The 26357-nt window shown below is 39.5% G+C and overlaps 1 long non-coding RNA gene and 1 pseudogene across 2 annotated transcripts in view; one reads left to right on the top strand and one right to left on the bottom strand.

Annotated features, from left to right (window-relative positions):
* Positions 1-26357, top strand: part of LOC143661755 (uncharacterized) — a 135000-nt gene that overhangs the window by 90999 nt on the left and 17644 nt on the right. Inside the window, exon 6 of one of the 2 annotated variants that reach the window (XR_013164803.1) lies at positions 5353-5541. The exons of the other annotated variant lie outside the window; for it this stretch is intronic. This is a non-coding gene — a long non-coding RNA (uncharacterized LOC143661755). The remainder of the gene's footprint in view (positions 1-5352; positions 5542-26357) is intronic. 2 annotated transcript variants of the gene reach the window in all.
* On the bottom strand, positions 7025-12704 carry LOC143661716 (trinucleotide repeat-containing gene 6A protein-like; annotated as a pseudogene).

The following is a 26357-nucleotide window of genomic DNA, read 5'->3' as shown; positions in this document are numbered from 1 at the left end:
ACAGTTTCTGTACCTGATTTAGGGTAGGAAGCAATGACCAAGTCATCAGGCTTGGCTTGGAAGTTCCAGAGTTTATCCCAGATGTCACATACGCTCTTCTGTAGGAAGATCCCTCCCACTTGGGAAACTTCAGCTGGGGGTAACAAGCTCCATTCTAACTCCCCCGTCGTCTCCATCTTCTCCTTGGCCATTCTCTCCACCTTAGTCTTGGGCACCAGCAGAAGCAATGGAAGAGCAAATCAAAATTGTGATTTAGATAGGTTTTATTTCCTTGCCATCTTCAGCACAGAGCTTTGGTTGTTAGTGACCGATATTTATACTCACACAAACAAAGAGAGGTGATTTGCATAGCTCCGCACATACGGAATGAACCAGATATCTTTCAGCATTGTGCCAGAACAGACCTTGCTCTTCCTTCCTGGCTAGGCTTTGGAAGGACCCCAGGTTAATAGTGCCAGAAGGAAGAACAATGGGGAGGAGGCTAAAGGGACTGGCCTGAGTCCAGGAAGTCATTTCCCGATCCTGTGGTGCTCACAAAGATGGAAATTAAAAAGCATGTCTGAAGGATTCCTGGAGCAAATTCGTAAGAACTGCCTTCCCTTCTTCCTTTTCTTCACTTGGTGATTCTTTGTCCTGGATTTGGTCATACATGAAGATTTGGAGAAAAGCTTTCCCCAGAACTGACCTTCTCCCAGTCTTGTTAATGTCACATATTAGAGGCAAGAGTTGATGTTACCAATTGGGATAGTTCAGTTTCAAATTCCATCCCAAAGGCGAAGGATGACTAAGAGAGTCATTTTGCTTTCAGGGCCTTGGTTTCTTTTCTGTAAATAGGTTAGGTTGTAACTTTTGAGGACTATCATGCTGAGAGGATTTTCCCCCCATTAATTTATTATGTAATGTAAATGCTGACACAGAGCAGTTAGAGAACTTACAGACACTTTCATATGTTTACAAACCAAAAGGTGAATAACGTCCTTTCATTTGTTAAAATAAAGTTCACAGGAGCCTAAACACCAAGTGGGAGGAGCGTGCAGCTGAGTCGGTTTCCAAGGCTATGAAGAAATGTAGCATCTTTGATAAAAACATGCACACAAATAATACAAAATTGAAAACGATGGCCCTAATCCTCTCAAAAAGCTGTAGTTAAGTGGAATGTGTCCTTATTGAGACCTAGAGTTGCTGCTACCCCAAACAACTTCCTAGTAGTATTTTTTTTGTGTTTTTACTTTGCTTGTTTTGAAGGCTGCTTAATGTAATTTACCAATCATATGGATTGTATGTGCTTGTGCCCTGCAGAGGTATATTTAACAAAACAAAAGTAATCTAGGTTAATAAAGGAGCCCATGAGGTTTGTGCCAGTTATACATTTCTTCATAAAATCACCTATAGTTTTCGATAGTGTGCCAGCTTATTCTATACCCCAGAAAAGCCATGTTTTAATCCTGATCCAATCTTGTGGGGACATCCATTTCTTTTAAGCCTGATTCAGTATTTCAGGGCAGTGGGCAGAAACATTTGATTAGATTATCTCCACAGAGATGTGACACGCCCAATTGTGGGTTTGAGTTTTTGATTAGATGGAGATGTGACTCCACCCATTTCAGGTGGGTCTTGATTAGTTTACTAGACTGCTTTAAAAGGGAAACATTTTGGAGAAACCTCAGATACAATCACTTGGAGAACAGTTGTTTCAGGATTGACAGGGACGCAGATGTTTGGAGACGCTTGGCGTGCTGACAGCACAAGCAGATACCCAGACATGGGCAGAGACCAGTGGATGTGGCCATGTGCCTTCCCATGAGATGCTAAGCCATAGCCCAGAGCTGTGCCTGCAGGAGCTAAGTGAAGACCCACAGATGCTTATAGAGGAAGCCACAGGAAACAGAGGCTGAAAGCAATGGAGGCCAGGAGCAAAGGAACAGCATGTACCAGCCATGTGCCTTCCCAGCTGACAGAGGTGTTCTGGATGGCATTAGCCTTTCTGGAAGGTAACTTCTTTTTGGAGCAAAGATTCTTAGCTTAATAATGCCAAAAGACCCAGTCGGTCACCTATCTGAATGACATCTGTGCTAGTTTAAAACTGTTGTGTACCCCAGAAAAACCAAGTTCTTTATCCTGATTTCATATTGTAGGGTGGGACCTTTTTGATTAAGTTGTTTCCATGGAGATGTGACCCACCCACTTGTGGGTTGTTTCCATGGAGATGTGTCTCCATCCATTCAAGGTGGGTCTTAATTTGCTTACTAGAGTCTTTTAAGAGGGAACCATTTTGGAAAAAACACAGAGCCAACACAGATAGATGTTTGAAGATGCAGAAGGCAAACACAAGCTGTTTGAAACTAGAAGCCAAAGGACCATCAGATGTCAACCATGTGCCTTTCCAGCTGACAAAGGTGTCCTGGATGCCACTGGCCTTTCTTGAGTCAAGGAATCTTTCTCTGGATGCCTTAGTTGGACATTTTTATGGCCTTAGAACAGTAAACTTTTCAATTAATAAATCTGCTTTATAAAAACCAACCCATTTCTTGTATATTGTATTCTGGCAGCAATAGCAAACTAAAACAACCTCCTAAAACTTCTTCTGATTCTGAAATTCTTTCTCCCTAGTATGGGGGAAGGGTAGCCTCTTATTTATTTCATCTAGCTGTTGGCTCAGGTAGGTATCTGACCATGTCAGGATTGTAAGTGTGTGTCATTCACTCTTGAATACATTTAACATTGGTTATGCCCTAGTGGGCTCTTTGTCACTGTGTGGGTGAATCAGAATTCTCTGCCTAAGGCCAGAATTTCTCTCAGTTTCTGAACTGACCTTACCTATGCAAGGGGATTCTTCGCTGGCCATCTTGATTTTGGAGCTCATATTCACTGTTCATTTATTTTCTAGTAAGGCACACTCACATAATACTGCACTCACCATAAATTCAAGTAAACCATTAGAAAGGTCATCTGGGAAACATTTTCTTAGTTGATTAGATATAGAAACTGTACAGAGCTTACAATATCCACTTTTAATTCTCACCCACAGTTATTTCTTATCTCAGTCACAGTTAATACCATTGCTTCCTTCCTAAGGGCCTTCTCGCATGTGGGCACCATGCTCTGAGATCATCTTCAGAGAAGGCCTTGTCACTTGAAATCCTAAAACAGGCAGAAAAGAGAGGGAGGGGATTTGTTGACTAAATTATAGTCTGTTGCTTCATTTCTTTTAGATCTGTTTAGATATTTTCCTGATTTTTGCATGAAGTATTTTTAGTTTGAGTGATCTGAAATTGATATTTTTGAGATTAAAAATGGCCAGATGGTGGCCGACCCAGTTCTTTTTTTTTTTCCCAGGGGGCTGGGAGTGGTTTCACAAGGGTTTTATCTAACCAATGATTTTTTTTTTTAATTATCATCACAATTGACATTTTTTTCTTTTTTGTGAAAAATAGTATATACAAAAAAGCAATAAATTTCAAAGCATATTGCAACAATTAGTTGTAGGATGGATTTCAGAGTTCGGTATAGGTTATAATTCCACAATTTTAGGTTTTTACTTCTAGCTGCTCTAAGATACTGGAGACTAAAAGAAATATTAATATATTGATTCAGCAATCATACTTATTTGTTATACCCGACCTTCTCTGAATAATTCCACCATCACCTTTGATCTTTCTTTCACTTTTTAGAGCTATTTGGGCTATAGCCATTCTAACTTTTTCATGTTGGCAGGGGCTGTTGATAATATGGGACTGGGGATGGATCTAGTTGATGTTCTGGAGAGGCTGGCCCCTCCGCATTTCAGGACTTACCTGGACCAGGGACCCATCTGGAGGTTGTAGGTTTCTGGAAAGTTACTCTAGTGCATGGAACCTTTGTAGAACCTTATATAACACCCTAGGTGTTCTTTAAGATTGGCAGGAATGGTTTTGGTTGGAGTTTGGCAAGTTATGATAGGCAGCAATGTCTAACTGAAGTCTGCATAAGAATGACCTCCAGAGTAGTCTCTTGGCTCTATTTGAACTCTCTCAGCCACTGATACCTTATTTGTTACATTTCTTTTCCCTCTTTTGGTTAGGATGGCATTGTTGATACCATGGTGCTAGGGCCAGGCTCATCCCTGGGAGTCATGTCCCACACTGTCAGGGAGATTTTCACCCCTGATGTCATGTCCCAAGGAGGGTAGAGGGCAATGGTTTCACATGCAGAGTTAGATTTAGAGAGAGGCCACATCCGAGCAACAAAAGAGGTTCTCTGGATGTAACTCTTAGGCATGCCTATAGGTAGGTGAAGCTTCTCCACTACATACATAAGTTTCACAAGAGCAAGCCTTAAGATCAGGTGCTAGGCCTATTGATTCGGGTGTCCCTAATGTTTGACACAGTATCAGGGGTTTCCCTGGTGGTAAAGTTGAATAGTACATTTTTTCTCCCATCCTTCAAGGAACTTTGCCAATATTTTTTGATTATCTGCTTAGTATACTCTGGGATGTATCTAAGCATTACATTAACCTATATAGGATTAACCCCCCTTATTCTTACTCTAGGCTTCCTGTATTTGGATTGTTTAAATGATCTATTCAGACAGGTTGAGTTAGATTATGTGCCATGGAAAATTTAAGTTCTTTGGTCTCAAAGAGTAGATGAAGTTCTAAAATGCAAATATTGTCTTCCTTACCCCCATATTCTGAAGTACCTTAATCCTGACCTGATCGGCTTCAGTCTTATCTCTAAATACCAGGTGTGCCAGTTTTAATCTGTTGTGTATCCCAGAAAAGCCATGTCCTGTAATCCACATTCAATATTGCTGGGTGGGAGCTTTTTGATTGTCCCATGGAGATGTGACCTACCCAATTGTGGATGATAACTTTTGATTCATTTCCATAGAGATGTGTCTCTGCCCATTCAAGGTGGGGTTGCTTACTGAACTCCTTTAAGAGGGAACTATTTTGGAGAGAGCCAGGAGAGTCCACGCAGCCAGAGACCTTTCTAGGGGAGCTTCATGAAATAAGAAGCCAGGAGAGAAAGCTAGCAGACTTTTTCACATGCCCTTCTAGCTGAGAGAGCAACCCTGAACTTCATCAGCCTTTCTTGAGTGAAGGTAACCTCTTGTTGGTGCCTTAATTTGGACATTTTCATGGACTTAGAACTGTAAACTTGCCAACTAAATAAGTTCCCCTCTTTTAAAAGCCATTCTGTTTGTGATATATTGCATTCTGGCAGTTTACAAACTAGAACCCCAGGTTATACATATTTAAAACAGCCTCTCAAAATCCAGAAATAACAATTACCACTCTGGACTAAATGTAACCGCTATAAGAGCTTACAATCTAAGCTCCTGTTTTCTTTTCTTTTTTTTTTTTTTGTGCAGCCAAAATATCATGGTTTATTATCTCTGAAGAAATTTCATAATTCAAACAGAGCCAAACTGCGCATTTTACAATCTCATTCCATTTGTAAACAGTTGAAAGCCACTGAGTTCTTTTGCATCTGCGGACATAAAACTGAATCAAGGCAATGAAATGATGGCAAGTTCTGTACTGCTAAAATTTTACCCTCGGTTAGTCTCTCTTCTTCAACTAAGCAAACTATTATAATACCATTTGTGGCCAAAAAACAGGGGGAGGGAAAAAAATTTTAAATGGTTTAGCTTGTTAGTTTTGCAACAACATTAACAATTTTTTCTTTATACAACAAACAACTCTGTAAGCCCAATACCTGGGTTACAGTACGCATAGTTATTGATTTTGGCTTAAAGTACAACAGTTAAACATTTAACACAGTCGTAAGGGAGTAGAAATATATAGAGCCATTTGATAGGATTATGGAATTATTATCTGTTGATTAATAGCAAACCATTATCACTCACTAATAAAAAGATAGCATATGAAAGTGGAATGTCAAACTCCAGCTTTTAGCATGTTTTTTTTTTTGTGTGTGTGTGTGTATTTGCTTTTTAGCAGAGAAAATTCTTTAACAGAGCAATATGTAGTATCAGTGCTAAAAGTTGTTTTTTTCCCCTTTTCTTCCTATAAGATTTACAAGGAGGTTTTTTGGTTTGTGTGTTTGTCTGTTTGTTTGTTTTTACTGGGGAACTGGTTTTCCTGAGAACCATGCACAAAGAGTTTTTTTGTTTGTTTGTTTTTACTGGGGAACTGGTTTTCCTGAGAACCATGCTCTTTGATTTAGGACAGGAATAGAAAAAACAAAAGGCCAAATGCTGCTCCTTTTTCCTAGAGATAAAAAACACCTTTTAAGTCACCCTCCATTTTTTTTTTTTTTGTCTTTTAAGTTTTTTCCTTTTGATGGAAGAATAAACATTTTTTTCTCAAAAAACAAACAAAAAATCTGTAACAGGAAGGTTCAGTGTGGGAACCTTAAAAATAAAATGGAAAACCTATTCAGAGTGTGGGCCTGTCCTGGGTGGCAGGTGGGCTGTGACTGCAGTCTTTCAATTGGCAAAATGAAATTCTTTAGTTTTATAACATGAAAAAACTGGTGCAAAACTTTCATTAATAACCCTAAGTCAGTATCATTACATGATCTTTTAAACTCCATGATACCACAATAAGGTAGATAAACATCAAGGCAAAATAGAGAGTGCACACTTTTACAGAAGATCCTTACGTAAACATTTATACTGGAACAGCTACCCCCCACCCATATTGCTGATCCGACGGAGAGGACATTATTCAGGGCAAAGTTAAAAACTCATACATTATCAGCCCGCCAAAATGTTTTTGCAAAAAATAAAAAATAAATGGGGGGTGAGGGAGGAGGGGAAGGAAGGAGAAAAGAGTTTCAAGGCTAAATATGATGAATATGCCCACGTAAACTCATTGTATACGGTTTAGCATGAATGATACTATTTGAGAGTGTAAGTAGATAGATACCTTTTCACATTATAATATTGGCCTGCATGACTCAAGTATTCAAACTGATATGCTTTGGGAAAAATAAAGTGGAAAATGTATAGAGCATAGCTGTTTCCACAGATGGCCCTTGGCTACAGATGGCGAGCCCAGGTTAGTACTCTTTCTTTTTCATTTTGAGGTCACAGTTCCTGAGTCTACATTACAAGGTTGCATGGACACTCCACCCCCATGGTGGTGGTCAACAGAAAGGAAAGCATTAATGGGGGATGGACTGTGTACTGGTTTGAAGGGATTATATACCCTAGAAAAACCATGTTTCAATCCTGATCCATCTTGTGGAGGCAGCTGTTTCTTTTAACCTCCATCTGTAGGTTCATAGTTGATTAGATTGTCTCCAGGGAGATGTGACTCACTCAATTTTGGATATTAACTTTTGATTAGATGGAGATGTGACTTCACCCATTCCAGGTGGGTCTTGATTACTTTACTGGAATCCTTTAAAAGAGGAAACATTTTGGAGAAAGCTGAGAGCCACGAGAACCACGAGAGTCCACACAGTTAGAGGCCTTTGGAGATGAAGAAGGAAAATGCCCCAGGGAGCTTCATGAAACAAGAAGTCAGGAGAGAAAGTTAGCAGATGTCGACATGTTCACCATGTGCCTTTCCAGTTGAGAAAGAAACCCTGAACTTCATTGACCTTTCATTTTTGTTTTTTTAGTGACAAACCCAAACAACATACAGACATGAACATGCCTAACATACAAATATTCCATACATGGTGTGCAATCAATGGCTCACAATATAATCACATAACAGTATATTCATCACCATGATCATTTCTTAGAACATTTTCATCACTCTCATTGGCCTTTCTTGAGTGAAGGTAACCTCTTGTTGGTGCCTTAATTTGGACATTTCTGTAGATTTGCTTTAATTGGGACATTTTCATAGCCTTAGAACTGTAAACTTACAACTTAATAAATTCCCCATTTTAAAAGCTGTTCTGTTTCTGGTATATTGCATTTTGGCAGCTAGCAAACTAGAACAGGCTGCTAATTCCCCAGAGGTCACTGCTGCTTGGAGGACCCCACAGGCTTGTGGAATAATGTGGGGTCCCCCAGAGTGAAGTGCCGTGAAGGTCTCCACAGTGAGTTCCCAATAACCCAGCACCATTCTAGTGATTGAGATTGGTCCGGTTGGAGAATGAGTGGGAACAGTTGAGGGAGCCTAGCAGGCTCAGGCTGGACCCAAGAAACTGCCAGCCAGGAGAAGGGGTCAGAGACTGACATTGTGCAAAGCAATGACTGATTGCATCTTCACTGGCAAACTCAGCAAGGATAGCAGTGTTTCCCAATACACACATGTGCAGAGACTTTTGTGCCTTCATTACTCTTCTTCTGAACTGTGATGGACCAAAGCATTCCCACGTGGGAGGTTCAGCTGGAATTTTATCAGTGAGCCATGCTGCATGCACAGAGTATGCAATCTGAGGTATAAGGTTTTTAAGAACAAGCCAATCTGTTATTCTCCTTGAGCTGCTTTCTCCCCAGCTGGAACTTGGGGGATATCTGGCATCAAATTTCCCTATCCTCCACCTACATGAAGGGGAGAATTATCCCACAATGACAAGGTGGCTTCTGACCAGTCTGTCCTGCAGGTGGGTGGGATGGAGCAGTGATGTTTTTAGGTGGCAAAGAGACTTTGCACAGCTCATGAGCCAGAGAGTATTTGTAACTGAACCAGGAGACCAGGTCAATTTGGAATCACTATTTCTGGCTGAAGTGCTTTGTGCTGTGCTGTGCTGCTGAGGGGAACGCTGTCGTTGGAGGCATGAAAGGATGGTCAGGCACTAGTCAACGGCAGCATGGTGTTCAAGGATGAGGATGACCCACTGTTCCTGTCCCTGAGGGGGTCAACTTCCTGAATAGTACTAATTAAAAGATTGTTTATGACACTGCTTGGAGCGATGTAAGGGTCAGTTTCGGGGTTAATGTGTGTATGGTCTTCCAAGGTTCACCAGGGCAAAACTCTGGTGGCCAATTAATACTGCTAGAGCGGTTAGGCAATCTGGCCCATGGCCAGCCGTCTCCTATTGATTGGAGAACTGGCTGGTGAAGTAGTGCTGTTCATAAGGTCATTGGGAACAAATGGAGATTCTTCCAGCCTGAAACCACTTGAAATAGCACTGTGTTTGCTGGAGTTTTGATCCAAAGACATTTTCACAGAAATGCTGTTCATTGTAGTCCACTTCCTTAGTCATGACAATGATTCTTTAATACTATTCAATCCATATTTACATTCAAGTTTGAATTCAAGCCTGTAGGGAAGTTGCTGAAAGCACTTGTTGGTGATGGTCCTTTTTGCAACTCAGGTGTAGTGTGGGGCATGACAGTTTCAAGGAAAGATTTCATGCTGGCAGATGGAATGACTGCTGCTGAGATGGCAGGGTCTGTTGCTTCACCCACAGGTTTGGATCAAGTTGACGAGACTGTGGCACCATTTGCTGCTGCACACTAAGAGGTCAGCCCTGCTGGTCTTATTGCTGCCAGTTACCAGAAGGCACACTTCTCTAATTCTGCACCCTTTGCTATCACGCTAACAGTGGCTGTAACTGAGAGATCTGAGAAAGCTGGTTTAATTGGGATAGCTGGTTCAGCATGGCTACCTGCTGTGGGTCTAAGAGTGGATTCAGGCCACCATTGTTTGGTGCATACTTCAGCAATGAAACTGGAACCTGAGGAGCAGGCATTTGAGCAGGGAGAATGGACTGAGATGAAGTTGTGCTGGAGGCTGCTGCATGCCCTGGGGTTGTGCTGCTATTTCCACATCAAACATGCTGGGTTTGCCATTCTCATCAAAATAACAATGGACTGTGCTCCATGGAAGACTCTTTGGAAATCTGAGGCTGAGAACCAGGGCCTTTCCCAACCATTCGATTGTAATCACCAATATTTAGGCTATCCTTATCTGTCTCTATTTGTTTGTTTTGTAACGTTATTCCAGAAAGGTCCATCTTTATTGCTCTGTACATTTGCTTCTGATGAGTATTTAAAAATCAGTATTTAAAAACTGTTTAACAAGTGGATTATCCATGTTTCTTCTTGTTTGTTTCCACCTTTCATCATTCCCTTTGATGACATTTTCTTTGTATATGGGGGCCAATTTAAAGATGAGTTAGTCTTGAGATAAATTACTATACCATATTCCAATCTCTACATCCCTTCCTCTTCCCAGCCAGTGGGGCAATTTCCAGGCAAGGGCATATCGTCACCAAATCAGCCATCTTGTTATAGATTTTGGCCAGTTTGTGCTGGAGTCACTTGTAGAAGATAAGATTCCCACTAGGGATTCTCATAATGGGATCCTAAAGTACTATGGTTTATATTTGACTGATTTTTGCTGTTCTACACCTCTCCATTATTTTGTGGCTGTGATTTGTTAAGGCATTGCTTTACTTTAATAGCAGATCCCAGATTTGCTGCTACCACAGGAAAATGCTGACCCCTCTTTAGAAGCTGTTTATATTCCTGGTGGTGAAATCCTGGTAGTAATTCCTGAGAATTTCAAGGCAACACCTGCTGTGGTTGCTACTGCTGCTGCTGCTGCTGATTGTTGGCTGTGGCTCACGTGGCATTATTATTAGTGCTGGTTGCTGTGAAAGTGCTGTTGGTAGAGTTGGCAGGCTGAGACTGGCTTAGACTAGGCTTTACCTGTTCTGGCACTTTGATTTTTTGTTCAGTGACCTACTTTTGAGCATGTTTCTTCTTTTCCTTGTCGTTGTTTTTCTTTTTCTTTTGTTCCATCAACTGTTCTTATTCTTGCACTAAATTCCTGCTTTGATTTCTTTCTACATTTTTGGTAGCTTTAGCTTCCAATTGTCTTGGTTCAAGAAGGCTGACAATGTTCAGGGTTTCTTTCTCAGGTGGAAAGGCACTGAGATGTCTGCTAGCTTTCTCTTCAATGGCTTCGCTGGGGCTCTCTCCATTCTGTTGGCTCTGTTGGTTCTGGTGGCTCTCCTATGCCCCTATTTTCTTACAAGAACTTCTAAATGAGGCCATACAATATTTGCTTTTTTGTTTCTAGCTTATTTTGGGCTGACCCAGTTCTTAAGTTATTGGCTCTCTGGTCCAAATCACCATTCCATAATTTTCTTTGTGATGCTGGGGCTGGGAACTTGTAGCCCACATTTCTGGTTCCCTGTTAGTCTCTTGGGGGCACCGGAGGGATACTATAAGACAAGAGGAGGAATAAAGGACTTATTCCCTTCTCTGCTTCCTGCTCCTGTGAGCATGACTCAGATGTTTCTTTAGTTCATCAGCGGCGGATCCTTTTTTGTAGCAGCAGCTGAATGCAGTTGATAGTTTTTCTCATGGTTGCAGAACCAGCATCACTGGCCCTCCTGAGACACCAGCACCAGCCAAGTAATGCTGCTTGCCTGGAAGTTAGAGTTTCAACTCCAGAGCCCCTCCTTCTTCTACCTATTTAGTAATTCCAATCTTTCTAAAACTGCTACCTCTCTGATATCTTGGAGTGGTTTTTTTTTTGCCAATTTCAAATGATTCAATCTAATATTTATTTGCACAGTTGAAATTAATAATACCTCATAAATATAATGGTCACCCTAACAAAGGGAGAATAATGTTCACTTTTTAAGTGAGAAATAGATAGCTAGAATATAAGAAATGTATTGGGGAAAATGCCTGTGAGGGAGAAAGTTAGGAGGGAACCAGAGAAGTTTGGAACAGCTGTCAGTGTATGGCACAGGTCTAATTCCTAAAGGAGAGAAGGAAGGAAGGAAAGTTGGGCTGGGAAGATCTGACTGTGGTTCAATTCTAAGAAAGTGTTACAAAGATGTAAGGGAATCCTCAAGCCCTATAATATGTTCATTTAGTTAAAAAATAAACGAACATATTATATTATTTCCCAAGCTACCAGTTATGCAGGAGTATTGTTCTCAAAGAAATCCCCAGTGCCTGGGAGGTATAGATACCTTTTCTCATAAATGGGGAGATGGAATGTCAGAAGGCAATGTACTTATTCCTTGGGTTTTTCTTCATAATTTCAAATGACATGTGATCAACAATCCTTTTGACAGTCTCTCCTTCCAGCTTCTTACCCGCCCCCCTCCCCGCTTCAGTCAGTTTTACTGTCTTTAGAATCTCATGCTCTGGGTCCTGAAAGGAGAAAAGAGTAATAAGTAGTTATTAGGGGACTGTGGTAATGGAGTGAACTGAAAAACACTTCTCCCAGATTTCGTGTCCTTGCTTTCTTTGATTCTCGTTTCATTCTGGTTTGTGCAAGTTTAGTACATTTTTCTATTTTGCTTAATTGGTTCAGTAAACAGAATAATATTTTGCTTGTTTCAGGCTAATATTGAATCTTCTGACAAGCTTCAGGGGTCATTGCTCAGGTCTGGGTCCTTTAATTTATTTTTTCTTCCTTGTCACAAAACCCAAGGATTCAACCTATTTCATTTCTTCTTTCAACATGACATCACTCACATTAACTCTTTGGGTTGGTAGTACTAATACTGCTCCGTTTGCTACAATACTGATCAGAGCACAATAAAACAAACATGCTGAGTATTTACTGGCTAGGTGCTTTATGTTTCACCTCATTTACTTCTAAAATCCTATGAGATAAGTACGCTTATTGACTACATTTTACAGATAATGAAATTGAGGCAAGAGAGGTGAAGCAACTAGCACAAGGCTGCAAGCAAATTATTGGCAGAGTTGGGGTTCAAATCCAAGCAGCAGGGCTCTGGATTCTGGAGTTTGCTGAAAAAATTGCCTGTTACAGAGCAGATGACAGACTTTTCTGGGTCTTTAAAGGTTTCTATGGCCATCCACTATGGGGAAATCAGCAGGAGACATAATTAAAAACAATTTCAAAATTTACAAAAATTTATGAAACCTTAGCAAGTTTTGACAGTCCATGTCCATAGGCTAAAGTTGAGGTTCCCTTTCTTGGTGTGGATCTCATCTAAACCTCTCCTGCTTCAACTCCAGCCCTTCACCAGGCATGATGACTGCCTTATTTTCTCTCCATGCATTGCCTTGAATATGCAACAAGAGCTCAACTACAGGTGTGAACTACATTTCAAGTACACGCTCATTCTGAATTTCTGGGGACCTCTAGAATAAGTGACTCCCATCTCCTTGTAAAAGCCAAATAATACTTTTTTCTTTCTTTCTTGTCATCTGCCTTGCTTTCCTACCTTTAGGTGCCTATATTAAGTTATTTATTCATGAAATATTTATTGAGTAGCTACCATACAGTGGGGAAATAATATTGAATAAAACAGACAGGGTCCTTTCCCATTGGCACATTCTAACAAGGGAGTCAAAGAATAAACAATCATTTCCATAATTAAGTACAATTTTGCTTTTAGATATAAGACTACTTTTGTAAACTTCTTGGAGAATGCCCTCCCTCTTAAGCCATCCGAGGAAAAAGAAAAGGGACAAGTGAAAGAATAAAGACACAAAGAAAATGATAAGGAATGGGAGCTGAAGTACAGGTGGTTGTCAGCTTTGGGATTAGGGTCTTATCTGCTCTAGACAGATGAGGAAAATGTCCAGATTGGAATACTTTGGGGGTGGAGGGTTTGAGGAATGAGAAGAAAGTTTGGCATAGGTGCACAAAGAAATCGGGAGGAAGTGACTTCTCTTGGCTGAGGTTAGAACCAGAATTTCCAGTGGTTTTAGTAGCACCATTAGGTGATTTTTCTCTAGTAGTTCTGTGTCCAGCAAGAAAGAAAACTAAATTGTGTATTAATTCAGGCCTGGGAGTTTGCAAGTTAAGGGCAATAATTGAAAAGTAGAGGAACTGGAAGTAATGGTAAAGTAAGAGGAGAAGCTGGAAGGAAGGAATTCCACTTGAGATAGAGCAGAGTTAGTGTTCAAAATTTCAGAGGCAAAGCAGTTTTGGATTATGACCAAAACTAGGATGCAATTTAAGGAGCAGTGTTGTGAATTGGAGTGTAGGTGAAAGCCTTTGGAGCCGAGGAAGTCAAGAATAAGATGGATAAGTTACCCTCAGGAAATATAAAACATAGCCATCATAGAGAAACATGGTAGAATTGACAGTGTAGTGAAAGCTTTGAGCTAGTTTGAGTCAACATAATTAAAAAAAAATTGCCAGAAGACAATGCAACCTTCTGACCTGTGGGCATAAAAGGACATATCTAAAGATTTTGTACTTGGAAGGTTGATCTGTGGTCACAGTGATTTACTTTGGGGAATATTAACCAACAACATTGAGGGCAAGGTCATCTCTGGGACTTTCCTGAAACACTGAGTAAGAAACACTGAGCTGTGGAAGGTCCCATGGGTCTCAACTACATCCACTAACTCATTTCCATCTCCTGTTTGCATGAGGCTTCTGATTAGCATCTTATGGAAATTAGGAGTAAATACTCTTGGGGTAATACAAATATTCCAGTTTATATTTATGGATCCCAGAACTTGTGAACATACTTTGATATGCAGTGGCGTGGTTCTTTGGATTCCTAATGATAATAATCACATAGAACAGATCAAATGCCTATGCTGTTGAGCCACTAGCCTCTTCTTAGGGGTAATAAGATATTAGGGCTTCTTTCCTCACCCCATCTTTTTTTGTTGTTGTCAAGTACAATTTTATTAAGACATATTCACATACCATATAATCATCCAAAATATACAATCAGTGGTTTATGGTATCATCATATAGTTGTTCATTTATCATCACAATAGATTTTTTAACATTTTAACTGCTTCATAAACAATAAGGGTAACAATAAAAATAAAAGTAAAAAAGAGCACCCAAAATATCCCATACTCCCCATCTCCCCTATTATTTATTTCTTGTTTTTATTTTCTTACTTATTTTTCTATTCATTACATACAGGTAGTATCAGTCACAAGGTTTCCACAATCACATGGTCACACTGTAAAAGCTATATAATTATACAATGATCTTCAAGAATCAAAGGCTACTGGCTTAAAGTGCAAAAGTATCAGGCGTTTCCCTCTAACTACTCCAATGCACCAAAAACTGAAAAGGGATATTGTATACTGCTTAAGAGTAACCTCCAGAATGACCTCTCTCTTTGAAATCTCTCAGTCACTGAAGGTTTTTTTGGGGGGCGGGTGCATGGTCTAGGAATCAAACCCAGGTCTCCCACAGGGAAGGTAAGCATTCTACCACTGGACCACCCATGCACCTTGAAACATTACTTTATTTCATTTCTTTTCCCCCTTTTGGTCATGAAGTATTTTTCAAACCCATAATGCCAGGGCCAGGCTTATCCCTGGGAGTCATGTCCCACATTGCCAGGGAGATTTATACCCTTGGGAGTCATGTCCCATGTACAGGGGGAGGGCAGTGAGTTCACCTGCTGAGTTGGCTTAGAGAGGCCACATCTAAGCAACAAAAGAGGTTCTCTGGGAGCGATTCTTAGGCATGTTTACAAGTAGACTTAGCCTTTTCTTTGCAGGAATGCTTCACAAGGGTAAATCCCAGTATCATGGGTTGGCCTATCAAACGGCTACTCTCCAGTGTTTGTGGGAATATCAAGTCTTACCCAGGTGCGCAAGTTTAATTTTCCACCTTTTTCCCTAGCCCCTCAAGGGGACTTTGCAAATACATTTTAATCTTCTGTCCAGGTTACTCTGGTATGATTGCGACATCACATTAACCTGTACAAACCAACAAGATCTCACTCCCTACTCAAGGTTCCATGTAATTATGGTGTTTGAATAAGCTGACCATACAAATTAGATTAGATAGTGTGCTATCAAAAATATAAACTTTGTACCAAATAAATATCTCTTCCTTTGGCCTCACATAGAAATTTAAGTTTTAAAATACAGTCAATATCATCCTTTACCTTTTAGTCGGATTTACCTTAGTCCTAACCAGATCAACTTCATTTTTATCTCTAATTGAAGTCTGATCTTTTATTCAGCTTTTTTTTCAACAGTTGCTGTATGGGGTAATGCTGACTGCTATTTCATTTAAAGCTCCACAAAACTGTGAGGGAGACCTTTTCTTGACGAGGAACTGGGGGCTGAGAGACGCTAACTTACTTGTCCAAGATCGCACAGCTCAGGAGTGCCAAAGCCTGGCTCCTAATCAGTCTATCTGTTGCTAAAGTACTTTCTCTTTCCACTGACCTGTACCATGCCTCCCTCTTATTTGGGAGTTAAGACAGTTTTCCAATCATTACACAGTTCCTAGTACACTGTAAAACTCAGTAAATATTTTATTAAAACAAAGAACACAAGTCTTAGGACTTTCTCTTTTAATTTCCTCATTTTATACATAAGGAAATAAAAGCCAGAGTGATTAAAGTGTTAGCCTAAGGGTATGAAGCAGTTATTTGTTTTACTTTATGTAAATCACCAATTTACTAAGAATTGTTTTGCTTTTTCTTTTCTGCTTCTTCCATAATCGAAAGCTAATAGAAGGAGAAATGAGATATGGGGAGAAAATATAAAACAGAATAAGATCATAAGGAAAAGGAGTTGATAGCTCAGGGAATTCTCAACAGCTCAGGGAGAAGCAGGTTTAAGAAGATTTACTTCCAGGCACCTGGCTTCTGGGCGGGGCTAGAAGACATTGTTGCCTGACTTTGTATATTTGTGACTGTTTGTCTATGTGTGTGTGCATATGTGTGCACACTCATGTGTGCATGCCAGGGCTTTGCTGTTTTGGTGAATTTTGCTTTGGATTACTTGAGCCACAGCTTCTTACTTATGGGAGTAACCTGTAGAAAGGAGGTGATGCATATAATAATCCTAGGTGCAAAGGTGCGCACAGGAAAAAGGTTTAGCAGTAAAATGGCTTACTCCAATCTCCCCTAGCTGACTTCTGGCTTCTACTCAGTTCTAGCTTCTTCTGACTGCATCTGAATTTCCTTTAAAGACTGTAGTCATATGGATTAAGGCTGACCCTCATTCAATTTGTTTGGCCTCATCTAAATAGGATCTGTGAAGATCCTACTCACAAATGACTCTGCACCTTAACTTGTGACACTATCTTCAAAGCTTGTATTTACAGATGGGTTCAACTAACAAGAATTCAGATTAAGACTTAAACATGTCTTCTGTGGGGTACATGATTTAATGCTCAAAAGTTGCTAGCTAGTTAGGGGAAAGGAAAGAGAGCAAGTGAATTTAAACAAACAAGCTCAGCAAACAAGAACCTAGTTGGTAAGTTGGGATTGTATCTGACTCGGGAACTAATAGTTTTTTACCTTCCCCACCTGTGCCAGTTTGAAATGATTTATGTACCCTAGAAAAGCCATGTTTTAATCCTGATCCAATCTTGTGGGAGCAACCATTTCTTTCAACCCCTATTCAGTCCTGTAGGTTGGAAACTTGATTAGGTTATCTCCATGGAGATGTGATGCCATCCATTCCAGGTGGGTCTTGATTAGTTTACTGGAATCCTTTAAAAGAGGAAATATTTTGGAGAGAGGGGGAGAGCAACAAAGCAGCGTCATGAGAACCACGAGAGCCCACACGGCCAGAGACCTTTGGAGATGAAGAAGGAAAATGCCCTTGGGGAAGCTTCATGAAACTAGAGGTCTGGAGAGAAAGCTAGCAGATATCACTACGTTCACCATGTGCCTTTCCAGTAGAGAGAGAAACTCTGAACTTCATTGACCTTTCTTGAGTGAGGGTAACCTCTTATTGGTGCCTTAATTTGGACAATATTATAGGCTTGCTTTAATTGGGACATTTTCACAGCCTTAGAACTGTAAACTAGCAACTTACGAAATTCCCCTTTTTAAAAGCTGTTCTATTTCTGGTATATTGCATTTCGGCAACTAGCAATCTAGAACACTACTTAATACAACAAAATTATTTTCAGTATTACTCACAAATTGAAACTAATAATAATAATGGCCAGAAAAGAAATGTAGACTGTGAAACTGTTTTGCTTTGCATATAAACTCATGCCAGAAAAAAATGAGAATGCATCCATTTTTTAAAGCTTTTTAAATTGTATAGTATAACATATATACAAAACGAAGAAGGAAAGAAGCAATAATTTTCAAAGCACACTTCAGCAAGTAGTTACAAAACAGATCCCAGAATTTATCATGTGCTACAATTCTATAATCTCAGAGTTTTCCTTCTACCGCTCCAAAACACTGGAGACTAGAAGGAATACTAATATGGTAATTCAGCAGTTTCCTAAATCCCATTTTGTCTGTTATATCTTCTCCTTCTCCTTTAATCCTTCTCCCAATCTATAGGGATTTTGAGCAATGTCCATTCTGACATTTTCATGTTGAGAAGGGGTGTCCACACTAAAGGATAGTGGGATATAAATAATTGATAATCCTGGAGAAGCTGGTCCCTCTGAATTTCAGGGTTTATCTGACCTAGAAACTATTATATAACTATATATGACCTGTAAACTCTGAATTATATGTTCCAGGAAGGCATATCTAGTGCATGAAACTTTTATAGAGTCTCAATTAGAGCCCTAGGTGTTCTCAAGAGTCAACAGAAGTGATGTTGTTTGGGGTTTAGCAAACCATGGCAATCAGCACTATCTAGCAGAAGCTTACATAAGAGTAGCCTCCAGAATAGCCTCTTGACTCTGTTTGCTTTCTCTTAGCCACTGGTAGCTTATTTTGTTACCCTTCTTTTTCCCCTTTTGGTCAGGAAGGCCTTGTTGATCTCATGCTAGGGTCATCTCATCTCTGGGAGTCATGCCCCACATTGTCATGGAGACTTTCACTCCTGAAAGGGGGGAGGGCAACTATCTTCCTTGCAGAGTTGGGCCTAGAGAGAGAGAGATGACACATCTGAGCAACAAAGAGGCTTTCTGGAAGCAACTCTTAGGCCTGGTTATGGGTAGTCTTAGCTTCTCCCCTACAGAAATGAGTTTCATAAGGGCAAGCCTCAAGATGAAGGGCTTGCCTATTTTCTTGGGAGTCCCCAGTGGTTGACAGGGCACCTGGGATTTCACAGATTGGAGAGTTTAACAGTTATATATATATATATATATATATATATATATATATATGTATATATTTCCCCCCCCCCCCCCATATCTTCAAGAGACTCTACCAATACTTTTTAATTACCAGCCCACCATCATCTGAGATGCATCCTGGTATTCAATTAAGCTATAGAGAATTACAAGGCCTTGTTCCCATTCAGGACTCTAGGACCTTGGGTTGTTTAAATGAGCTATCCAGATAGGTTGATTTAGATTATTTGTTTCAGAAAATTTAGGTTCTAGACATAATAAACTTCTCTGCCTTTGATCACATATAGTAACTGAAGGTCTAGAGTACATACACTACCATCTTGTACCCTGCATTCTAATTTACCTTAGACCCAGCCAGAATGGCTTTATACTAACTCTAATTGAGGCTTGATTTCTTTTTCATTTACTTTGACTGTTATTATATATAGTTATGCTAACTTTCAGGTCTGCAGCAATCCATTTCTGAGACCTAGGTGCCACAGAGTTACTCAAAGTTCCAGGTAAATGCCAGCTGATACACATTTGACTCAGTGTCTCAGAATCCAAAAATACATCTACAATTGTGGACCAAATGTGACTGCTATAAGGGCCCACAATCTAAGCTCCCAGTGTCTTATAAATATTTCCTGAAAGAGAGCTTAGCATATTTGTTCTTTTGTTTCTAGTTTATTTTATATAACACATTGTCCCTAAGGTTTATTCAGTTTGTTGTGTGCCCCTTGACATCCCTCCTCCACCAAATTTCATTATATAAATGAATACCATTCACCATTGTGCTTCTTAGTCATTGTATCCTTCAGAAAATGCATCAATTTTAACGGAACTAAAATGTTTATAAAATAAAGTCTTGTTGAGGTAACCGCTAATCATATCATGATGTAATGTTTCATTTTTCTGATTCATTCTTTAGTTTTTTAAAAAATATTTTTATTGGTAAATCTTTACACAAATACATTCCATACATGGTGTACAATCAATGGCTCACAATATCATCACATAGTTGTGTTTTCATCACCATGATAATTTTTTTAGAACACTTGCACTACTCCAGAAAAAGAAATAAAAAGAAAAAAAAAACCTCATGCATACCATATCCCTTACCTTTCCCTCTCATTAACCAGTAGTATTTCCATCTACCTAATTTATTTCACCCTTCCCCCCCTACTATATATTTATTCTTTAATCATATTTTTAAACTCATCTGTCCATACCCTGGATAAAAGGAGCAACAGACACAGGTTTTGACAATCCCACCGTCACATTGTGCAAGTTATATCTTTATATAATCACCTTCAAAAATCAAGCCTACTGGAGCACAGCTCAATTGTTTCAGGTACCTCCCTCCAGCCACCCCAATATACCATAAAGTAAAAAGGGATATCTATATAATGTATAAAAATAACCTCCAAGATAACCTCTTGGCTGTGAAATCTCTCAGCCACTGAAACTTATTTTGTCTCATTTCTCTTCCCCCTTTTTGTCAAGAAGGCTTTCCTAATCCCTTGATGCTGAGTCTCAGCTCATCCCAGGATTTCTTTCCCTCATTGCCAGGGAGATTTACACCTCTGGGAGTCATGTCCCAGTAGGAGGGAGGGCAGTGAGTTCACCTGCTGAGAGACAGAGAGAGAAAGAGAGAGAGAGAGAGAGGGGCTACATTTGAGTAACAAAAGATGTTCTCTAGGGGTGACTCTTAGGCTTAATTTTAAGTAAGCTTAGCCTATCCTTTGCAGGAATAAGTTTCATAGGGACAAACCCCAAGATCAAGTGAAAAGCCTATTGATTTGGTTGTCTCCACTGCTTGCAAGAACATCAGAAATTCTCACAAATGGGGAAGGTGAATATCTCCTCCTTTCTTCCCAGCCCCCAAGGGGACTTTGAAAATACTTCTTTATTCACTGCTCAAATTACTCTAGGATATATTGTGGCATTACACTAACCTGGACAAACCAACAAGATCTCACATCCTATTCAAGATTCTATGTACTTGTGGTGTTCAACTAAACTGACCATATAAGTTAAATTAGGAAATGCACTACCCCAAATATAAATTTTTCAACAAATACACATCTCTCCCTTTGGTTTCACATAGAAGTTGAAGTTTTAAAGTATGGACCATATCATCCTTTACTCTGTATTCTGATTCACCTTAGTCTCATCCATATCAGCTTCATTCATATCTCCACTCAAAGTCTGATCATTTTTTTCAACTTTTTAAACAGTTCCTGTATGAGGTAATGCTGCCATTCATAACTTCAGAGTTCTAATTCTGAGTCTCAGGTGTCACAAAAATGGCCAAAGTTTCTGGGAATGACCAGGTTATAGACAAACAGCTCAGTATCTCAGAATTTAGAAATACCAGTTACAATTCTTGAATATATGTAACTGCTATAAGAATTTACAATCTAGGACCCTTTTTAATAGGCCTCAACCTGATAACCCATGTTCTTGACTTCAGCTCACTGAGTTTTTAAATTATAGTTAGTCTATATGATTGAAGTCATGCTTTATTTTTAAAACAAATAATTAACAATTAGAATAGAGAATAAATTTGGACTTGAAAGTTATTAAAAATCAGTTAACTGAGTTTCTGATGGGAGGTTCCCAGATGGCAACTTAGTGAGGTGTGAGATTTAGTTCATCCTCTAGAGCAGCTAATAAATAGCCAGGAACAGCACAGAACAACTGCTGGGGCCACGTCAGTGTCTGGACACACAGCGCACCCCAGTCTGGACCAGCTGGACCAGCTGCGATCCCACCCAGAACTGTGAGTCCCCCAAGCCACAGAGGCCAGGGCCCCTCCCCCACAGTCTGGTTCCCAGAGGGTAAAGGAAAGAGACTTTACTAACAGCAAGGGGCTGAACTCAACCAAACTCCAATTGTGGAATTAATTAACACATTTTGACTACTAAAGATAAGCCTCCAGTTCAACTAAATCTTGAATAAAAGTAAAGTTACTAGTTTTTGCCCAAGCACAGAGGGGACAGGGCTGATGGAAAAAAATAATAATAAAACCAGAGGTTTTTTGGATTGGACAGCACAAAATGCTTGAAAAAGTCTGTACCCTGAAAAGAAAAAGAGTGGGCACATAGGACCTGGAGATACATAGAGCAATATACCAAATTAAGCTCTGGATTAACAAACCTAAGGAATGGGGAGGCCCTGCTCTGAAAAGGAATTTTTTTCTTTTCTTTTCTTTTTTTTTTTTCTTTCTGCATTTCTACTGCTTAACTGCTCTTTAGATACAACTACAAGGCTACTCAGGCTCCAACCACCCCAGGCAGGGGTGGAATTAAGCTTGTCTGAGAGACAAAATGGCTGGTCAGGTGAGAGGAGGTAATTCCCTAGAGGCTGTGCCTTCCCCAGGAGAAGGGTGGGGCCCAGCTCAGGAGAAATCTCTCTCTCAAGGAATTCAGACCCCAGGGACTGGAAAACTGAAGCCATTAAAGGCAGCCTACAACTTCTCCTCTGTCTTAAACACACCCTGAGCAGGGAGAGTCTGCTGAAGTTAAAGGTACTGCATCACTTTATGTGGGACCTGCAGGCAGACAAACACCACATACTGGGCAGGAGAGGAAAAACATAGAGTCTAGAGGCTTCATAGGAACGTATGTCAATCTGCTAGGTCTCACCCTCAGGGAAAACTGATGCAAGTGACTTTCCTCCCAAGAGGAGGCCAGTCTGGTCTAGGAAAATCTGACTAGGGTCTATAACGCCTAAGTGGACCCTCCTAAGGGAGAGAAAAAAAAAGGCACATACAGGCAGGGCAAGAAACAAGAAAACAAGAACTGAAAATTCTGATTTGTTAAACAAAACCGATGCTAGAGGTCTAAATAAGCTGAACTGAATGTCAAAGAACAGATAGAGAACAAAGCCATCCAGCAAGAAAACCTAGGTAAAAGAATGAAAACAATCTCCAGAATCAACTAACTGAGGAAATTAAATGCCTGAATGCCAGCAAAAAATAATGAGTCATACTAGGAAAACTGAAGATATGGCCCAGTAAAGGAAGAAACCAACAATTCAAATGAGATAAAGGAACTGAAACAATTAATTAAAAATGTTTGAACAAACATGAAAAATCTCATCAAAAATCAAATCAGTGAATCGAGGGAGGACATAAAGAAGGCAAGGGATGAACAAAAAGAAGAAATAGAAAGTCACACAAAAGATAGGATTAGTGAATCGGAATATGGAACATCTGAAATCTGACAAGCAAAAGAAAATAAAAGGAAAAGAATGGAAAATACAAGCAGAGACTCAAGGAATTGAATGACAACATGAAGTGAACAGATATACAGGTTGTGGGTGTTCCAGAAGGAGAAGAGAAGAGAAAAGGAGGAGAAAGGCTAATGGAAGAAATCATCACTGAAAATTTCTCAACTCTTATGAAAGACTTAAAATTAGAGATCCAAGAAGTGAAGCATGCCTCAAACAGAATAAATCCAAATAGACATACTCCAAGACACTTACTAATCAGAATATCAGATGTCAAAGAGGAAGAGAGAATCTTGAAAGCAGCAAGAGAAAAGCAGTCCATCACATGCAAGGGAAGCCCAATAAGATTATGTGTAGATTTCTCAGGAGAAACCACGGAAGTGAGAAGACAGTGGGATGATATATTTAAATTACTAAAAGAGAAAAACTGCCAACCAAGGATTCTATATCCAGCAAAATTATCCTTCAAAAATGAAATTAAAACATTTTCAGACAAAAAACCATGGAGAGAATTTGTGACCAAGAGATCAACTCTGTAAGAAATACTAAAGGGAACAGTAGAGACAAGACAGGAAAAGACAACAGAGAGCAGTGTGGAGAAAAGTGTAGAAATGAAGACTATCAGTAAAGGCAAAAAAGAAGGAAAATTAGATATGACATATAAAATCCAAAAAGCAAAATGGTAGAAGAAAGTACTGCCCTTACAGTAATAACACTAAAGTTAATGGATTAAACTCCCCAATCAAAAGATATAGACTAGCAGAAGGGATTAAAAAACAGGACCCATCTGTATTCTGTCTACAGGAGATGCATTTTAGACCCAAGGACAAACCTACAATGAAAGTGAAAGGTTGGGGGCAGGCCACGATGGCTCAGCAAGCAAGGACACTTGCCTGCCATGCCAGAGGACCCGGGTTCGATTCCTGGTGCCTGTCCATGTGAAAAAAAGGAAAAAAAAAAAAAAGAAAGTGAAAGGTTGGGAAAAGATATTTCATGCAAACAACAATCAGAAAAGAGCAGGAGTAGCTATACTAATATCCGACAAATTAAACTTCAAATGTAAAACAATTAAAAGAGACAAAAAGGACACTATGTATTAATAAAAGGAACAATTCAACAAGAAGACATTCACCAAGCCAGAGTGCTCCAAAATACATAAGGAAAACGCTGAAAGCATTGAAAGCATTGAAAAGAGAAATAGACACATCTACCATAAGAGCTGGAGACTTCAATTCCCCACTCTCATCAATGGACAGAACATCTAGACAAAGGATCAATAAAGATCAATAAGGAAACAGAGAGGGTGGGCCACGGTGGCTCAGCAGGCAAGAATGCTTGCCTGCCACGCCAGAGGACCCAGGTTTGATTCCCGGTGCCTGCCCATGTAATAAAAAAAAAAAAAAAAGAAAGAAACAGAGAATTTGAATACTACAATAAACGAACTAGACATAACAGACATTTATAGAACATTACACCCCATAACAGCAGGATACCCCTTTTCTCAAGTGCTCATGGATCATACTCAAGGATAGACCATATGCTGGGTCACAAAGCAAGTCTCAATAAATTTAAAAAGATTGAAATCATACAGAGCACTTTCTCAGATCATAAAGGAATGTAGTTGGAAGTCATTAATGGCAGAGGGCCAGAAAATTCACAATATATGGAGGCTCAACAACACACTCTTAAACAACCAGTGGGTCAAGAAAGAAGTTCCAAGAGAAATCAGTAAATATATTGAGGCAAATGAAAATGAAAACACAACATATCTAAATTTATGGAATGCAGCTAAGGTGGTGCTAAGAGGGAAATTTATTGCCATAAATGCCTATATCAAAAAGAGCAAAAATGGAGGAATTGACTGTTCACTTGGAAGAACTAGAGAAAGAACAGCAAACTAACCCCAAACCAAGCAAAAGGAGGGAAATAATGATTAGAGCAGAAATAAATGAAATTGAGAACATGAAAACAATAGAGAAAATCAACAAAACCAGAAGCTGGTTCTATAAGAAAATCAATATGATTGATAGACCTTTAGCAAAGTTGACAAAAAAGAAGAGAGAGAATGCAAACAAATAAAATCAGAGATGGAAGAGGAGACATAACCACAGACTCCACAGAAATAAAGGAGGTAATGAGAGGATACTATGAACAACTTTATGCTATTAAACTAGACAACATAGATGAAATGGACAACTTCCTAGAAAGGCATGAACAACCAATATTGACTCAAGAAGAAATAGACGACCTCAACAAACCAATCACAAATAAAAAAAAATTGAATCAGTCATTAAGAAGCTCCCCAAAAAGAAAAGTCCAGGACCAGATGGCTTCACATGTGAATTCTATCAAACATTCAAGAAAGAATTAGTACCAATCCTGCTTAACCTCTTCAAAACAATTGAAGAAGAGGGAAGACTACCTAACTCATTCTATGAAGCCAACATCACCCTCATACCAAAGCCTAGACAAAGATACTGCAAGAAAAGAAAATTACAGACCTATCTCTCTAATGAATAAAAAATGTTTTTGCATGAGGAAGAACAAAGGATTGTCAATATTGCAGGGTGTTGAAAATAGATGGTCATTCATATATTAAAACTTCAATTTCTTCATGAGACTAAATAAAAAAATGTATATTTGGTACAAAATTTATATTTTGATTAGTGCATTTCCTAATATAACTTATATAGACAGGTTAATTGAAGACTATAAGTACATGGAACCTTGAATAGGGCATGAGATTTTGTAGATTTGTCCAGTGTGATGCCCCGATAAACCCCAGAGTTATTTGAACAATGAATAAAGAAGTATTTGCGAAGTCCCCTTGGGGAAATGGTGAGGAAGGGGGAAAATTCAACTTCCCCATTTGGAGAATTCCTGGTATTCTCGCAAGCAGTAGGGACAACCAAATCAATAGGATGATCTTTGTTTCCTGGGTGCCTTTGTACCTTTTTCTTATAGGAAGTTAACAAGGTATCTGTGCAAGTAGAATTCCTGGTGGCCAGTGCTCACAGCCAAATCTTACTTCATAGCTACAAAGATTAAGCCTTTCCCTACTCTTATAAAGGATCTGGGAATTTCTAATAAAGGTTCTACCCACTTTAACCAGTGTTTTCAAACCTCATAGCTTCTGTCTAGAAAGAACAGGATTGTAAGATTCACTATGGTGATTAGATACACGGCGTCCCTGATAGAGTGTGGGAGAGAGAGAAAGTGAGCTTGTCTGCCCCATCCACACTTGCTCCCCACACTGGCCACAGGACAGAGCCATCATGCCCCATGACTG

This window comes from Tamandua tetradactyla, chromosome 17 (genome assembly GCF_023851605.1).
Source record: "Tamandua tetradactyla isolate mTamTet1 chromosome 17, mTamTet1.pri, whole genome shotgun sequence".
Lineage (NCBI taxonomy): Eukaryota > Metazoa > Chordata > Mammalia > Pilosa > Myrmecophagidae > Tamandua > Tamandua tetradactyla.
The sequence above is the reverse complement of the archived record's forward strand: the minus strand, read 5'-3'. Positions and strand labels throughout refer to the sequence as shown.